This window comes from Octodon degus, unplaced genomic scaffold, assembly GCF_000260255.1.
Source record: "Octodon degus isolate 3935 unplaced genomic scaffold, OctDeg1.0 scaffold00070, whole genome shotgun sequence".
NCBI classification, from domain to species: Eukaryota; Metazoa; Chordata; class Mammalia; order Rodentia; family Octodontidae; genus Octodon; species Octodon degus.
The window spans coordinates 1,348,868-1,367,231 of record NW_004524646.1 but is presented as its reverse complement, the minus strand read 5'-3'; the positions used below and the strand labels follow the sequence as shown (position 1 = coordinate 1,367,231).

General features: G+C 45.0%; 1 protein-coding gene across 6 annotated transcripts in view; it reads left to right on the top strand.

The window, feature by feature from the left end:
* Positions 1-18,364, top strand: part of Foxn3 (forkhead box N3) — a 440,054-nt gene that overhangs the window by 265,878 nt on the left and 155,812 nt on the right. The gene's annotated exons all lie outside the window — the stretch shown is intronic.

Here is an 18,364-nt window from a genome sequence, read left to right as displayed (position 1 = left end):
TGTTGAATAAGACAAAAATCTATTTCTGCCTGATCTTCTAGACTTCTAAGAAGTGAACTATGAAAGTAAGCTCTTTAGCACTGTGGGATTGTTGAAGAGTTTTACATTTATTTCATCCTGCCTGATTTGGACCCTGAACCATTCTGGTTTGGAGGTGGAAGACAGACAGCAAAGCAATTACCGAGCACTTACTATGGGCCACGCTTGGTATAATACATATCCTAGATGCAGTCGTGCTTATTTCTTCTAAAAATGTGATGAGATAGCTTTTGGTGTCATTTCTTACCTGAGAGAGCTTGGACCAAGAGAGATGGTCCCTTGCTTGTTCATGGCCAAGCTGGGCCCGGGGTCGGCGCTCCTCTTGTGGCTATCCCTGAGAAGCTGGGCCTTTCCCACACTTGTCACCTTGTGGTTACGACCTTTTAGGGAGCTATTCTTGGGTATCTAAGAGTTGAGTCACCGAGTTTTGGAGCGGGGAATGGTGGGGCACTTGTAAAACAGGCAATTTAAGCTCTGTAGCTTAAAGAGGATAGGAAAGGAATGAGAGATGATGAGCCAATGGAGAGGAAGATCTAGAGCTAGGATGGAGACAGTGTGACAGTGACACTGGAGAGCACACCTTGGAGAGGGGGTAAGGGAGGGAGGAGGCTGTGACTTGGTAGGGAGTGGATGAAGAGCTAGAGAGGGTAGCAACCGCGTGCGCGTATTTGTGTGTGTGTGTGTGTGTGTGTGTGTGTGTGTGTGTGTGTAGGATTGCTCCTATTGTAGACAAAACAAAACATAAATGTGCCACCAGGGAGTATCACTCAGACTTTTCACCAACTGGTGATTTTAGTTTTCTAATGGGGTTATTTATGCTGACTGTTCAAGTCAGAAAAAGTAAAGTCAGAGCAGTGTAAATGGACCTCTTTGCCTGTGAATTCCACTGTGAAGGAATTTGTTTTCTTGTTTCCTCTTAAATATTCAGTCATCCTTGGGGATAAATCTTCGTATTTTAGCTGTCTAACCAGATAATGTAATTTTTAAAAATGCATCCATATTAACAATGGGCAAGACTAAGCCAAATTTTGAATTTTTTTTTAAATCTTTGTGATTAAATAGATACATATTTTGGTAGCATTATTTAAATAAAAAGCATCAATATGGATGTCTCCAATATTGTATAAATTCGATAAACATTTGTGAAATAAAAGTGAATTAAGGTAATTAGCATCTTTCATTTGACAGCGAAGTAAGAAAATAAATGGATTAGAGATAGAGAATGAATTTTACTTGGTTAAGGCATAAGCAATGAGAGGTCTTCTAAAGCTACCTGGATGATTTTGGTTGATCCTGTTGTGTAAAAATTAAGTATTAAATAACCATCACCTGCGCTGTTAAATTGTGTTCTCACAAGGGGAAGAACTTAGATTGTACGCTCTGCTGGCAACTATGGTGTTGTGTGTGTTAGGCTGAGTCAGTCACTGATGGTAAGGAAAGTTTTTAATTCCTACACCTGAACATGTGTGGGATTGATACTAAACTTGTGAGAATCTACTGAAGTTGGTGTACTAGACTGTTGCAGTTAGGTCTTGGAAATACATTTCTTTCCCTTCTCACCTCTCCAGCTTTATTGAAGTATAAGTGACTGTGAAGATTGTATACACTTAAGTGTCCAACGTGACATCTACAATCAAGCAAATTAACAAATCTCTTACCTTACATTTTTACTTTTTTGTGCATGTGTCTAAGTGCGTGTGTAAATTTAGGCCTGGGTCCATGTGACAAGAATACTCAAGAGCAAAAAAAGAACACTTTCTTAGCAAATTACAATAAATATGTTGTTATGAACTACAATTACCAGGTGCTATGCTGTGTCTGTAAAACTTGTCTGATAATTACAAGTTTATACTCTTTTTACGTTTATGCCCTCTGACCAGTTTTTCCCTTACCCTTCAGCCTCTGGTAACCACTGATCTACTCTCGTTTGTCTGTGAGTTCACTTATTTTTTTTTCCATAATTTTATTGAGAAATAAATAGCAATGAGACAACTTCAAATCAAATTGGTAGAACAGTTCCAATAATTAACACATTGTATACTGCCTTCCTACTGGTTATTTCTTGTACAAGATGCAGACATGATATCCTATTTACAAACACTATTAGAACAAATCCTTCTATTCCTTGAATTAAGAGGACATAGCTAGGGTTCACTTTTATTGGAGTCCATCTGTAAATGCAGTTGTCTCTTTCCCTGCCCTGCCCTCCCCTGCCCTCCCCTCCCCTTCCCTCCCCTCCCCTTCCCTGCCCTCCCCTTCCCTGTCTTCCCCTCTCCTGCCCTCCCCTTCCCTGCCCTTCCCTTCCTTGTCCTCCCCTTCCCTGCCCTACTCTCCCCTCCCCTCCCCTTCCCTCCCCTTCCTTACTCCCCTCCCACTTGAGGCTGGCCTTGAACTCACTATGTAGCCAAATTGCCTTGAACCTGCAGCAGTCTTCCTGCCTTCACCTCCTGAGTGTTGGGATATCAAGTGGAATTTGTTTCTGAGTGCCTAGTTAATGCCATTTAGCACAGGTCCTCCAGATTCATCCATGTTGTTGCAAATGACAGGATCTCCTTCCTTTTTAAAGGCTGAATAATATATTTTTGTGTAAACCCCACCTTCTCTGTATCCCTTTGTCTTGATGGGTACTTAGTTTGTTTCCAGATGTTGGCTACTTGTGAATATTATATTATCACTACTGCCCTGCCCAGTGGTACGCAGGTGCTTCTCCGAGACAGGGATACGCACTTATGAGTGAGACCCATGGCCTCTATTCTTTAAGGAACTTCCATAATGTCTTTATATCCTTGACAAAGCTTGTTAACTTTTTTTGTTTGTTTCTTTCTTTCTTGTGGTACTGGAGATTGAATCCAGGGCCTCACACTGAGAGACATCTTCAGACCTTTTTTATTTTTTATTTTCAGACAGGGTCTCACCAAGTGGCCCAGACTCTGAACTTGTGTTCTTCTTGCCTCAGCCTCCCAGAGGCTGGTGCAGACTTGCGTTTTGGGTAAGCATGAAGTTTTCCATGGCCAGTACAATTTAGAAATGCAGCTCTCTGTAACTTCTTTTGGTAGTAAGCTCGCTCCTGTGTCTCCTACTTTTTATTAAGTAGATTGTTATAGATGTGGGGCACATTGACTGCATATCTCATGGGCCGTTCATGAGAGAAAATGTCATTGAAAATAACAGGCTCTCAAAGAGCGGCTTGCTGCTCATTTATGGATGGTGAGATCAGCATAGGGGTTGTGACCATGCTTTTTTTTTTTTTTTTTTTTTTGTGGAGCCGGGGATTGAACTCAGGCCCTTGCACTTGCCAGGGAAGCGCTTATTCCACTGAGCCATCCCCCCGGCCCGACCATGCATTTTTTAAAAAAGAAAAATAATAGAATAGAGCAGAAAAATGCAAGTGACTGCAAAGAGGAGAGAGCAAGGGCTGTCTTGTGAAATTAGCTTCGGTTATGGATGTGTGCCTGTGTGACATCACTCACAATGACATCACAACGAAGCATCTATTGCTTACTAAAGATGATGGTAAGATCTTTTTTTCTGTTTTGGAGAACACTGATCTAATTCACTTCCTGTTTGCAAGTGAAAACAATGAGCCTTGTATGGGGTGTGGGATCACATGGGGTATTAGTAACAGAATCTGAGTCTGTTCCAAATCTTCTTTCCCTGTTATATATACAAGCCATCCTGTTACAAGTAATACTCTGAGAAGCCCAGGTTGCCACCCACAGATGAATGGACAAACAAAGTGTGGACAAAGGAATATTATTCAGCCTTAAAAAGAAATGGAGTCCTGATGCGTGCTACCCAGTGGACAGACCTTGACACCGTGCTAGGTAAAAGAAGCCAGTCACCAAATAGCAGTGATTGTGTGGTGCTGTGGACACGAAGTTCATTGAACAGCTGAGTTTTCACAGTTGGGAAGTGAATCAGAGGTCACTGGGGACTGGGGATACATGGAACTGAGGGCTTGATATTAATGCACAGGGAGTTTCTGTTCGGAATGAAGCAATCCGCGGTTCTGCCAACAAAACAAAACAGAACAAAACAATATCACTGAAGCAGTCCGGTTGCACGACCAAATGATGCTGCACTGTGCATTTATTAAAATGACAATTTTTGTTCAGTTTTCTCACACACTGCAACAAGAATCCAGACACAGAAGAAAAGGAGAAGGAGGAATAGGAGGAGGAAGAAGAGGAGGAGGAAGAGTAAAAGGAGCATCACAGCCTTTCTTTTGGACAAACCTGGCTTTACGGTCTAACATCCATTCAGTCCTGTTTTTATTCTGTATGGGATTAGGCACGAGGATTTGGAGGCAAACAAGCCAAGCCCTTGGCTCTAGGGCTCTTGAGCGGGTGTGCCCAAGTCCTGTCTTACTTGCGATGGAGTCTCCAGCCAGTGAGTACAGCTAGCTTTTCCACAGGTGATGCATCTTCTAGCAGCCAGTCAAGCTTAGCAGATGACTTTTCACATGGTAATGCCTCTGATTTCCAAAGGCAGCATTTGGGCATATAAATAATTTGCTTTTGGACGGCCAAGCAAAACATCTTTCTTGGTTTTTCTCTTGGAGTTATCCCTTTCCTCAGTTGGTTTTAAATCCTAACCTGTAGACAAGTGGCCTTCTCTCTCTTCCCTTTTCCTCTCTCTTCGGAGACCTTCTGGCTGTCTGCAGATAACAACATGAGTGACAGACGGCTACCCCCAAGTCAGTCACAGAGATTCGTGCTTGTCTCCATTCCTTGTTCTTGCTTCATGAGGTTGGATATGAGAACCAAAAGGACTAGGAGGAACTGGAGGTGAGAGCAAGGGTGCCTGACAGAACTGGAAAGTGTTTCTCCCTGGGAGCTGACAGAGGTCTTTAAACTCCCAATACGAAACAGATTCTACCTGTAGTAGTTGCAGCACATGGAAGTAGCCCGTTGGCTTTGTCTGAAGACTCTGGAGAGTCCGCACTGCCAAGCAGGCACCCTAGTGCTTCTGGCCACTCCACTGACGTCAACACACAGGCTTCAGTTTCAGCCACCCAGTCAACATCTCTGGAGGCTCTAAGTTGGCTTCCCTAATAAAAGAAATGCGCTTCTGCTCCAGCCAGTGAAAACACTTAACTGAGTTTACTGGCAGCTAAGGCAGTACTTTAGAAACAGTTAATTTTTATGGTCCTCTGACATTTGTCTCGTGTGTGAGAGAAGCAAGGATGCCTGGTAGAATTGTCCTGAGGTGGGTCGATGCATCAAAGCTCTGGCCCTGAGATTCCTAGCATGGCTTCATGAGCTTTAGGGTGTTCATGCCTTGGTACTGCTGACATTGAGGGCCAGAGGATTCTTTGTTGTGGAGCTCGGTCCCGTACTTCATAGGACGTGCAGCAACATCTCTAGTGCCATGTGTGCCTCCCAAGTTGTGATTATCAGTCTGTCTGCACACAGTGTCACATGTTCCCTGGGAGACAAAGGCCCTCTGGATGAGGACAGCTGGTGAGCTGCACATTCCTTCTGTTGTGACCTGAGTTATATGTGTTAAGGTCTTTTGTGGCCGTTATACTGGAAATGATAAAGGGAAAAGACTTGGGGTTTTTGTTAGTTTGATTCCTGCTTTATCACTGCACAACTCACATCTTTACAGGCCACGTACAGTGTCATAAATAGGGCGGGCCTAGCGCCTTGCATTACTGTCAGGATGAATCCAGGACCCCAGTGTCAGTGAGGATGCGCCAGTGAGGATGTTTTGTTGTGGCTTAGGCAACGTGATTTCTGCACTGGTCTAAGTACAAAAGATGTGCATGTTGGAGAGGGTCTGTGGCTTTTATTTGTTTTGTGTTGCCGCTTCTCGGGATGGTGTGGTGGGCTCTTGGCGACTTAAGCAGGGCAGAAGCAGCTAAGTGGGCTGAGATGAAGCAGTAACGGTGAATAAATGCCTGTCCTTTTCTGCTTGTGCCAATCATTTGGCTGCATGATGTGGGCAAGTTATCTAATTCGTTTTTGTGTGTCTGTCTTTCCCTTATCTAAATGGAGGTTGTTCCTTCTGCTCTCTAGCTTATTAAATGGCTGGCCCCAATGTGACCAGAGTCATCTGTGGTACCCATCTCATGCCAAGCTGTGTGGCGTTAATTGAGGGGATCACGGGATTCTTTCTGATTTAGTTACTTACTCCAGAGCCTCTGCTACTTCTCCAGTGCCACCCCCCACAAAGCAGAATGTCCTCTTCCTTCTCGGGCTGGCCTAGCTGTAGCATCTCTTTGTCAGTTCCTGGAGCTGTGGTGAGCCGTTTCCTCTGCACATCATTTGGAATGCCCGCATGCCTAAGCTGTCTTTCCTAGCATCAAAGTGTGTCCTCCAGTTAGGAAGATGGACTTAGAGGCCAACCTAAGGCAATTGAAGACCCAATTTCCGTCAGTTGGGGTGGTTTAGCTTCCATGTTCTGAAGCTTTTCCTAGAGGGCATCATTCACATTCTGGAAGGCCTTGGTATGTGGTCTGAAACACTAGGCTGGGAATCTGAATGCTGAGTCTTTTATATCATCCCAACCTTGGTTAGCTGTGTGCAACCCCCCCCCAACCCCCCCAATCCAAGTCACTTCCTCTTCATGGTGTCTTGATGTTGAGGCAAAATGCCTGACATCCACAATTAAAGGATGAAGGGTTTATTGTAGCTCACAGTTGATAGGAGGTTCAGTCCATAATCAGCTGGCCCCAAAGCAGGGTGGCCTGGCAGAGGAAAAACTGTTCATGGCAGGCAGAATGCAACAAGGTGGCGCAGGAATGAAGGAACAGCAAGCAACGATGACAGCCTTCTTCTGGTCACTATATTCTATCCTGACTGCATGACCTTTGGGCGGGTAACCCATCATCTACAGCCAGAGCTGTGCCAAGCCACTGAGTGCACTGATTTAGTAATCATACACCCTTTGTCTCAGCCTCACACACTTAATCCTGGCCTCACACAGTCTAGGTCCAGCCACCTCAGAAAATCCCATGAGGGTTTGGGGTGACATCTAGAGACAACCCATAACACTTAGCTAATAAAATTATTTGGTTGGATTAGATCATCTCAAAGGTCTTGTCTGGCAACCTAGGCTGATAATATTGAGGCCTAGCAACTTAGCTGCTTGTCAGTCTTTGTGAGGAGGATTAATGTTAAGTATTAAAGATTGCTTCCTCCTTCCTTGTGCCTGTGAGGAAAGTTACTAGAGTTGGCCAGAAGGACTAGAAGGCCAGCGGCACTTGCAGACCCATCTGAGGAACAAACCAGCTGTCTGAAGGAGGGAAGCTATGTTTTCCTTGAAGCTCCATGGAATGATATTATTAATAACAGCCCTGTCACCTTCAAAGGCCTCCTTTCCCGAGGGTCTTTTGGGACAGAGATCCTGTGGGTGGAATTGTAAAAATCCATTAGGTCAGAGTTCTGCACTCCTTCTGCACCCAGTGGTAGGTAAGTTTAGTGTAGCATAAAGCTTGACTCTGTAGCTATCATATCTAGATCCCCAGGTTTCCAGGCCTTAGAACCTCAGAGACAAGCTCATGGCATGAGATACCCAGTCAAGGATAAGATCCACGGTCATTGAGCACGTCATGTGGTACTGTACTAGGAAAGAAATGCTCAGACCCTTCCTTTCTCTTGCTTCAAGATAACATAGTGTGCTTATGAATCCTCCCGTTGTTTTGCGGTAAGTCACACCTCCTTCAGGAGTCCATCATGCATGTCAGAAGAAGCTCTAGGACCACCTAGATGCTCTTCACATCAGTGGCCTTACAGTGTGGTCGTGTGTGTCTGTGCTGTTCCTCTTACAAGACTAATCATTGTCTAGAGCTGGTGATTGTCCTTAGCCACATGGAAAGATGCCACGGCCTTGATCAGGCTGTGCGGGTGTGACTTCTGTGTGTGTGCTGGAAACCCAGTAAACAACTGGTGGGATGAATGGATGGATCACAGTGTCAGGCACGGGAAAGCATGCAATAAATAGTTGTTGAGTTGGACCAAATTGGAAGTGGTTAAATATTTCATGGTTCTCTGGTCTTTCTTCTTCCTGCCATTTGCTACGGTTAGAAACTGAGCTGAAGCTATGTTTGCACTGAAGGGAGGTAAGTGGCCACTCATTGCCTGCAGAGCCGTAGAGCTTTGAGATGTTTTACAGCTCTGGTTCTTTTTTATTTTTATTTTATTTTTTCTTTTAAAGCAGTGTGTACTATTTCTGGCCATTAGGTACACTAAAATAAAAAATTAGACTCTTTTCGATTAATTATTACAGCCCTGTTTGTTTACTCTTGACAGAGCTTCTATTAGGAGAACAAAACTAATTACTTTTGACTGATGTCCACTGTGCCTGGGAATGCACACCCTGGTCTTGCTGACGTCGTTTTTGGGCTGCTAAAGGATTGTGGGCTGTGACTTGGATGATTGTTCAGATAGCCTGGGTGAAAGGATGCTGTGAAGCCATAAGGAGCTATGGTCACTGCCCTTCTCAGAGCAGCATAGGAAGTAAAGTAAAATTCAGAGATTGAAAATGCAGGGCTGGGGAGATAACTCAGTAGAATAAGCACTTGCCTGGCATGTGCAAGGTCCTGAGTTCAATCCCTGGCACTGGAAAAAATAAGAAAAGAAAATACACTTATGCTTGCTTGCTTGCTTTCTTTCTTTCTTTCTTTCTTTCTTTCTTTCTTTCTTTCTTTCTTTCTTTCTTTCTTTCTAATGTATTTGGTACAGGGTCTACAGAGTCTATAGGGTCTTGCTAATAGACTGGATTCGTAGTGATTCTCCTCCCAAGCACTGGGATTACAGGTGTGTGCGCCACCACGCCCAGTCTCAATCGCTGTCTCAGTGCACCCCAGGCGCGGGGCCTGCACAGCATACCAGGGATTGAACCTGGGCTGCTTTGCTCTGCCTCAGCAGGCGCTTTAATCTGTTGAGCTATCTGGCCGGCCCCATCCTCTGCATTCTTTGTGGCTTTCCCCCCCCCCCCCCCCCCAGAGAGTTGAAACTGGGGACAGAATCTGCTTTAGGAAAGTTGTTTTCTTTGACAACACTTATGAAAGAAGGAAGGTGTGCCCCCCTCCACCCCTGGAGGTCAGGGATCTGATATTTTTTATTTACCTCTAGGTTCCCTGTTGTGCCTGGCACATGGTAGCTGTTCAGTAAATATTTGATGAATCAGAGTGCGTGAGCTAAAAGGCTAATTGTGATTTTTCTCATGGATGAAAGTGCTTTCTGGATTAAAGGTTCCCAGTACCAGGTTCTAGTACTCCATGATTCACGTCTTAGATGAGGCTGTTTCCAGTGGTGGCAGGTGGAGCACACCCTGTGTGTCAGAGCTGCTGTGGACCAAGAAACCAAGGCTGCTGGGACTTTTCCTCCTTCTTCCTATTTCGTGCCAGTATTTTCATAAATAGTTCAGTACAGAGAAGATGCAGTGACAGATGAAGATGCTAGTGACAGTGGCAGGGCAGAGCCTAGGCCTGGTCCCCAAGAGCAGGGCACACAACTTGAGAGCCACATGCTTGTAGAGCAAAGCCATCTGCCACCGTCACTGGCTCTGTGACATTGGGGCATGCAGCATCCCTTCTCTTATTCTCTGGCATTGATCTGTAATACTGGCCTGATAATCCCTGCCACCCAGTGAGACGCTAAGTGATGTGTCCCTTACTGAGATAGTTCAATGAAGTGTCCACGTGTAATTCCTTTACCTCTTAGCAGCATGCTCCCTTAGTAATGAGTGTGGTTCTGTATTGTCTCTGTGTAGAACTATGAATACACTCTCGTGACATGGGAAGATGGGAGAAAGAGTCTGGGCAGCCTAGCACCTTGGGCTCTTCGGGGATCTCTGATGCAGTGTAGAATTAGAGGCTAAAGCTGAGGCATGGGAAGGGGTCCTCCTGAGCAGAGCTGGTGGTGTGATATGGGGTGTGCGTTTGTATGTGTGGGGTGGACACATGAGTGGAGTAGCCGCTCAGGAAGTTGCACAGTAGTGGAACTCTGCACTGGTAGAAAACTGTAGTCACGTGTCGCTGTTGAGACATGGCCAGTGTTTCTGAGGAACCAACCTTGAATTTGTCTAGTTTTAATATAATCACTTGGAGCCAGTGGCTACTGCGTAGGACGGACAGCCTGGTCTAGCTCTTTGCTGTGACACCAGAACTTGCCACCTCTCAATTCTTGGGAAGAATACTGTACCATCATTCAGACCTCTCCCCAGACCTCCACTATTGGAGCCTGCCTTTTCCTAAGATCCCCAGGTAATTCTTAAGCACATTTGTGTTGAAGAACTGCAGGGCTGTGTTCAGGCTGTTGGGTTTCCTTGGAGACCTCTCTGCAGTTGGGCTGGATGGGATCTAGGGAACTTCTCAGTCCAACCCACAAATGCTCTGGCTCCTGGGGATGCGTGTGTATAGGTCTGTGTGCACTCCTGAGGTTAGGAGATCAAAGACACAAGCTGTAAGTGTAGCTTTTATCTCAAAATTAAGTGTACTTGCACTTGCGTATTCCGGTCCATAAACCTCCTTAGTCACTACGTTTCCATGTTCTCCTCCCAGAAGTTTGCTCGCCTGTTAACTCTTCATTCATCTCCCTACAGCAATATGTTTTCCTCTACCTTTGTCTTATAATGGGAAAGCTGTGGTGTATGTACACGTACACACACACACACACACACTTCTGAGATGTTTCCAACTGATTCAATATGTTCATATTGTGGTTCTTTCAATGCTTCCTAGCACTCTAGCTAGTGATAAATATTTCAAAAGCATGCAGAGTGTTTTCTCTTTAAGTGAAATTAGACAAATATCCTCCTGCCTTCCTGAAGGTATTAATAATTCCTGTTGTATGATGGCGCTAATTTAACCAGTTGAAATCAATGGCAGAAAAGTTGGTGGATGTCTTTGTTACTCATCGACGAGCTCTGGTGGCTGATTCGGAAGCTGCCTGGCATTGGTGTTAGCCAAGACTGGGAATTCGGCTCTGGCTTTGATCATGTTGGTGGAGACTCTTCTTACACACAGCGCTCAGAGACACCATGCAGCAAGGGGGGAGCTCCAGATGTTATCTCTATGGGGCCTATGGCAGGTTGGGAACCTTGTCAGGCTACATTTGGGGAGTTGCCAAGGTCCCCAGAGGACAGGGAGCACAGAGATGCCATTCTAGCCTTCTAGGCTCCTATGAGGAGTCTCTGCAACAGACTCAGGGGTGCAGTGTTCATTCGTAAGGTGCCAGAACTTGAGCCCTCAGCAGCTTGGCTCAGGGACCCACGCTTCATCCACTGCCTCCTTCAGGGCCTTTGTGTTTCTGATGCCCACGGTGCTGGCCATCCCGCTGTTGTTTTGTACTTCCATGGCCTTTTAAAATGTTTCTCCTTAACTTTTATTACCGCTTTCATATTACTTGTTTGTTTTATGGAAGTCCCTTGAAGGCAATGACTTTGTTTTTGTTCCTCAGCGTAGCCTTTACCTCTTCCCGTCACTGTTCTTTCTGGGGTCTAGAACTGGGCCCAGCCCCTCCTCCACTGGGAAATTATTCCAGAGGCCTGAGGGAATGACTGTGCTCTCACGCTCCTCTCGGAGGACTCGGCAGCATGAGCGGGCCCTCCGTGGCATCTGTCTGGCCCTGACCATTCCTGGTGGGAGTTTCCACAAGGCTCCTTAGTCCCCTGCCACCCCGCTTCTTCTCAGCCATCCTGAGTGACCTTTCTTAGATAGTTCTCCCACCTCCATCCATCCTTTTTCTGTCCTTCCCTCTGCCACTGCCTCCAGACCAGGGCACAGTGTCTGTGTATGCCCAAGCTTAGGTCACCCAGGCTCTTTCCCTTGATAGCGGCTGCTTTCTCCGTGGATTTCAAATTGATTGAGGGCAAAAGGCACATATCTAGTCCTCCTTCGCATCCGCAGTGCAGGCATAGCCCCCAGCACAGAGCCTGCGCTTAGTAATTCCTTTCCTGTGGATGAATGAAACTACTGCTACGGGTCGATCCACACACGTAGAGTCTTACTGCTCTAGAATGAAGTGTTTCTCTGGCATTACAAGATCTTACTATTCAAGCTGTGAGATTTAAAGGCAAAATGCTTCCTGCTAATTATTAACATTTGCCCCGAAAGAACAGAGCCCATTATGGGGCCCTGAACCCTGGCGCACTGCCTGCCTCCAAGCAGTGAAAAATGCCAGGGAGTGGGCAAAGGCCGCAGTGGCCCTGGCACCCGTCAGACCTCAGATTATCCAAAGAGGATTTCAGTATCAAGGCCAAAAGAGTTGGGAATGGGTAAAAGGATTTGAAATGAGATTATAGAGTGGAAATAATTTACCGATTTTCTTCAAGGCAATGAGACAATTCACTTGAAGCTCTGGAGTGTACACCAATGTCCTGGGGCTCGTCAGGTACTTAGAAATACGTTAGTTTGCAGTTGTATTTCTGGGCTTCTTATTTTAAAAAATAAAAGATAAGACTAGAAAGAAAGAAGCTCATGAAATACTCTATACAAGTCAAACTGAATGCAACATCTATTAAGAGAAGACAAAGACAGCATCCTATTTGGTTGGTGTGTTTTGAGGCCAAAGTCTAGAAAGTCAGTGGGTAATTGATGGGGAACAGTGTCTTTAACTTGAACCCTAAAGAAAAGGGCCTTTCCCCTTGACACCAGCTCTGCCCTTCGAAGACCTAAAGACCTTCCACCAAGGCCAGGACAGAGCGATGCCAGCAAGCTGTCTGCCATTTGTGTTGATCTTATGGCCATCGTAGCAATTCTCCTAGTGCTCCAAGGTTTTTTCCCTTTTGTTGCTTCCTTGAGGTATATTTCACTTGGCTCTCCTAATCCTAAATCCACCTTCCTCGCATCCTTAGTGTCCCTGCTTCATCTGAGGTTTGTATTGATATAAAGTGGCCTTTTGCCTTTATTAGAGCAAGATGTCAAGTCTCCTAAGTAAGATGCAGAGCCCCACAAGGCATTTGTCTTGCTGTTGATGATACTTGGGTCGTAGTCTTTTGTGATGTTTGAGGATTAGCTGGCTCACTGAAGGACGCAAGAGAAGACCAAGCTCCATGAAATGCAACTCAGTGATTACCAGGTTAATTCATGTTTAGCAAAGGAACACTCGGTGGGTAATCTTGAAGAAACCCTTTGAGAGATCTTTGTATGAATAGAACCTCAAATTATCAAAAGTCTGGGAAACAGGGATTTGCAAAATTTACCACTAAACCTTTTGTTTGAACTTCATTACCAGAGCTTCCTTGGGAATCTCTGGGTCCGTTTTCCAACAGTTGGGAGAATGTGCAGAGTGAATATCTGAGGTTCTGGAGGACCTTGCTTTCGCCCTGCAGTGTCTGCTCTGTAAATGTTGATATAAAATGCTCATCTATCCTCAGAAGACTGTGGGAAGTGATTATTTTGAAAATAGCCCTGATCTGAACTTCTTACCTGTCCCTTTCTTTAAAAAAAATGAAATCAACTCTTTCCTCCCTTTTATACACCAACCAAAAATGTTTTGTTTTTATTTGAAGACGGCAACTAGCTGAGTTTCAGTTAATTAAAGTTTTAATTGTGTTTGATCGCACAGCAGATCCAATGTTGACTTATCTTAATAATGATATGCAAAGTGTTGCCTTCAGCCACATGGTCCTCCAGAATGTGAAGAGGTTCAGCCACAGCCTAAAGCCTGCAGGCTTTGCCTGGTCCTTTGTATTTGCTGTTCCTTTTGTTGTTTTGTTCAGGTAGGAAAGATGTGTGGACTTAGGCTCGTGATTTGAATATTACTCAAGAACTGATACTGTATGTACAATGTGAGCACTTGTGTATTGTACATAAGATATCACCTATATGAGATATATCTACTTTTTACCCTTTGCAAAAAGAGCAAAGCAGCTTGAGACCACTTTTATTAGAGTTCTTGCCTGGAAGCGTGGTCCTTTGCTGGTGCCTGCACACTTGGGTTTTGGAGCATTTCCTCCACTTCCAGCATCGGGCAGGGGGTTCACTGCCCACAGCATGTGTATATACAGTGTGGTTGGTGCTAGCAGCCTGGAGTCTCGCGTGCTTTTTCACAAGGTGCATATGCAGGTCAAAACTTGGCCAAGCCTCTTACTTGCTTTTGCAGGAGGCAGCTCTTCACAGGAGCTCTTGAGACTTGTTCCTGGAATTCTTCTTATCAGAATCTGTTCTGTGTGACCCCAGGAGAGGACTTTTGGAAGCTTGTGTCTTGTGTGCTCTGGACTCCATCCCCAGAGCCTTTCCTCTTCACTGATTGTTCTTTGTAGCCTTTGCTGAGATAAATCACAGCCATGAACATGACTATACTCAGAGTCACATGAGTCCTGGTGAGTCACTGCACCTGGGAGCAGTCTTGGCAACTCTGGGACACCTTCCTGACCTGTTCTGACTTCTAAGCATCCCAGCTAGTCTCTCCTTCAAGTGTATATCCAAAGTCACAATCACCTCAGAATCATCTTTGTCCCTAATCCTGTGGGCTTCATCTGAGAAAAGTTTCCTAAATTCATCCTTCTTGTAGTCTTTGTCTTCTTTACCTTCCCCACCTCTCCTCTGGATTTAATGCGGCAGCCTTTCTTTCCAGGGTTTCTCTACTCTCTTCTCCATTCCAGCTCATCTTCATGTCGTCTTGCTTAAAACCTAGATGGAGTTACCATTTCCAAGGAAACAGTACACTTGTGTATCTGGTCAGCAAACCTGGGACCTCCTTCTGCTCTGTCGGGTGACAGGGTGATAGTGCAGTTAGACCCTAGATTTGAACTGTCAGCTCTACTCACTGTGGGACACACACCTCTCTGTGCATCAGGGTCCTTATCTGTTCATGATAATAAAAATAGCACCTTCCTTATAGGCCTGGTGCAAGGATTAAATGAGGGAATGTGTGGTGTCCTTAGAACATTGCATGGCACATAAAAAGGGCTTAATAATTGTTCACTGAGATTGCTTTATTACTGTATGTTAACACATCCCTTGAGTGGTCAGCTGCTCCTTACATTCTACCTGAATGAGAACAAGGGAAACAGTAAGTTGGCTAATGTGGCTCATGCGCTCAAGATACTTCCTGGTTAAAGGGTAAATGCAGAGCGTGATGGAGGAGAGATATTGGGAAGTGGGAAGAATGTGGGGAACAAGGCAGGGGAGAGCAAAGGAAGGGACAAGGGAAAAAGTGGAAGGAAAAATGGAAGCAGAGCTTGTGTAAATGGGGAGGGGGAGAAGGGTTAAAGAGAAGACAGGGCAGTGGGGGGAAAAGAACCTGTTGTGTCGTGTATGGGCTCAAATTACCTATGATAAATGTAATCCATATGTATGATAATGCGTAGTAATACAAAGAATAAAGTTTATAAAAATACCTGTTGATTAGTAGAAAATATAAGATGCCTTAATAGAGGGACAATTTCAGAAGCATCTGGGGCAACCAGTGGTGGCACCAGCTAAAGGGCTGAGAAGGGGAAAGGGTGTGGGTGAGGTGGAAGGAGAGAAGACACGTTCCTAGACTCACACTTGTCACCTGAGAGGGAGAAGGAGAGCATGAATGAGAACGAGGAGTTGGTATGCTGCTCAGAAACTGCATGCATTCTGCCCATGGGAGCCTTAGACAATACCCTTGCTGCAACTTGCCTTTCTCCCAGGTGACATTCAGAGCATCTTGATGCACGGGGATGCCTTCCAAGAGAGCAATCACAGTGTAATGATTTTGGAACAACCCTCTCTGGGATGTCTAGATTTCCTCCCGGTGCTTGCAGGTAGTAGAAGCTTGTGGAGAGAAGAAAGCACATGCTGGCTTCCGTGCTGACTCCCAGGACACAGGCCTCCTGAGCACATGAGCAGGCCCAGTGAAGGTGGGGTTTTGTCACCAAGGGTTGCGTCACTTACTGGGAGGGTTGACTTGAGTAAGCTGCTGTTGAAAGGTGGTGACTGGGCCGTTTGCCACATGCTGACATTTTGGCCAGGGACCTTCCTTAGTACCTCCTCGAGGCCATATTGCATAATATCTTATCGAAATGGCTCTTACTGTTTCACTTTGTTTAAATCTTAGGTAGGTACTCATGGAAGTGACTGTGTAAAGCTGTATCATGAAGCCACATTGCAGCCCTGGTATCATGGTTTTGTATCACTTAGCTTCTGCTATGTAACGAATACCACAAACGAAATAGCTTCAGAGAATGATCACTAATTTGCGCGTCATTCTATGTGTTGACAATTCGAGCCATGTTGTACCAGCCTCAACTTGAATAGCGCGCTTCTCTACCTAGTGGTATGGGAGGAGCTCTCTTGGGTATTTGGACTTCCACTGGGATGGCAGAGACTGCTGGAGCCTCTCTCCTCTCTTACATTCTTCAGGAAGCTAATCCAAGCTTAGGCACGTGGTAGCAGGATTCCCAGTAACAAGATAAGCAAGCTCCATCATACATGAGCTGTCCCAGTGTCTACAAGTGTCATACATGCCAAAGCACCAGAGACCATAGCAATCTTGAGGCTTGGTCCTGGTGGGGAGACGCAGAAGAGTGTGGATACAGGAATACATGGTTTTTGTGCCCCCCCCCCCCCACTGCAGTGGTTTACAATAGAGAGTTTATGTAGGGCAGTGACAGGGCAACTTGTAGAGACTAAGCACCCAAACTGTGATCCAAAATTGAAAGGGTCTACTCTGTGCATTGCAAAATGTATTGAAAATTGTCTACTCTGCACTTGAACCTGAATCCTGAGGTTTTAGTTTAGAAAAAGCAACATGCTTCTTGGCTTGCACTCTGACAGACGGGGCTCTACGTGCCTGCTGCATTGCATGTACATAGGTTTGCCATGACGGCTCTACGGTCTTCCTAAAAACCCAAGCAAAATGTCATTATGGGCCCTCTTAGTTTTCTTTTTTCAGAATGGTGTGATAAGCTGTCAGCGCACTAGAACCTTCTACCCGCTGTCTGTAGGAGCTGTCTCACAGCCTGAGCGGTACAAGGGGTTGCTGGGAGAGTGGGCTGATGGCGTAAAACCGATATTCATCGAAGGAGGATTTCTGAGCTGACCACATGTAATCCATGTGAAGAGTTGTGACAAAATGACATCTCATACTGGGGATTGAACCTGGGTCCTTGCAGGTGCTTAGAGGGTTGAGCTATTTCTGCAACCCTTTGAAGCACTTCTTTTTTTTGAAGCACATCTATTTATTTATTTATTTATTTATTTATTTATTTATTTATTTTGCGGAACCGGGGATTGAACTCAGGCCCTTGCACTTGCCATGGAAGCTCTTATTCTACTAAGCCATCTCTCCGGCCCTTGAAGCAGTTCTTGAAGGCCTCTTTCATTAGTGTTTTTATAAGATGTGGTGAGAAATATGGTGAACATTGCTGCTGAGGACCACCCAACAGAAAAACAAGCTTGTGAAAACATTATGGACATGTTCTCATCCACCTTATTCACCGGATTGGCACCTTCTGACTCGCGGCTCTTCCACAAAGCCAAAATGACCATGAAATGGGTAAATGTTTTGAGCTGATTTAGGGCATGGAAGCAGCCATGACAGCGCAACTAAAGATGCTCAAGAAAGAACGCTCTGGAACTGCTTCAGAAAGGACACGCACTGCGGGATGGATTTGTGTTTGAATTGAGGCTATTTTGAGATAGATGAATGACACTGTGTCATTTACTAATAAATGTAATAAAATTTTAAGAACTTTTTAACATTAAAAAAGAAAAAAAATGACATCTCAGAATTCTGCAGTTGGGCCGGGGAGATGGCTCAGTGGCCTGAGTTCAATCCCTGGTTCCGCCAAAAAAAAAAAAAAAAAAAGAGAGAGAGAATCCTACAGTTTTCTCAGCCTACCCTGAGCCTAGGCTGCATCATCTCTATGTTCATGAGTGTCTCTCAGACAGCATCAGCAGTTGTGGAGCCACCTGGTCTTTGTTGCTTTAGCAGTGTTCTGGAAACATTTTGAGGCCAGTGGAGGGAGCAGTGGAGGAAGAGTTGAAGTGGGAGAGACAGAAACCTGTCCAGGAGACGGGAAGATGCCCAGATTTCTTAATTAGCTGCCGGTTGACTTGGATCTCATGGGCAAATGCAGGGGTGGAGTGGGTGGAGTACAGAATACCTATTTCAACTAAGTTCTGGTAGTCTTATGTTTTCAAGGTTTTGCTTATGGTAAAGACTATATTCAGCATTTAATTGTGCTGTCTTACCAAAATGTGAATGCATTTTTTTTTTTTAACACTGCAGTTTTATTAACCATTCAAGTACAGTAGCATCTGGTGAGATTGGGACAGAATTGGGATTGAAAAATGAGCAGATATTCAGGATCTAACAATTTGTTTCAGAAGCTGTTGCTTCATTGCTTTCAGCTGTGTGTTTTCCAATTTTTTCCGTGTTAGTGTCCTCTGCACTTGTTA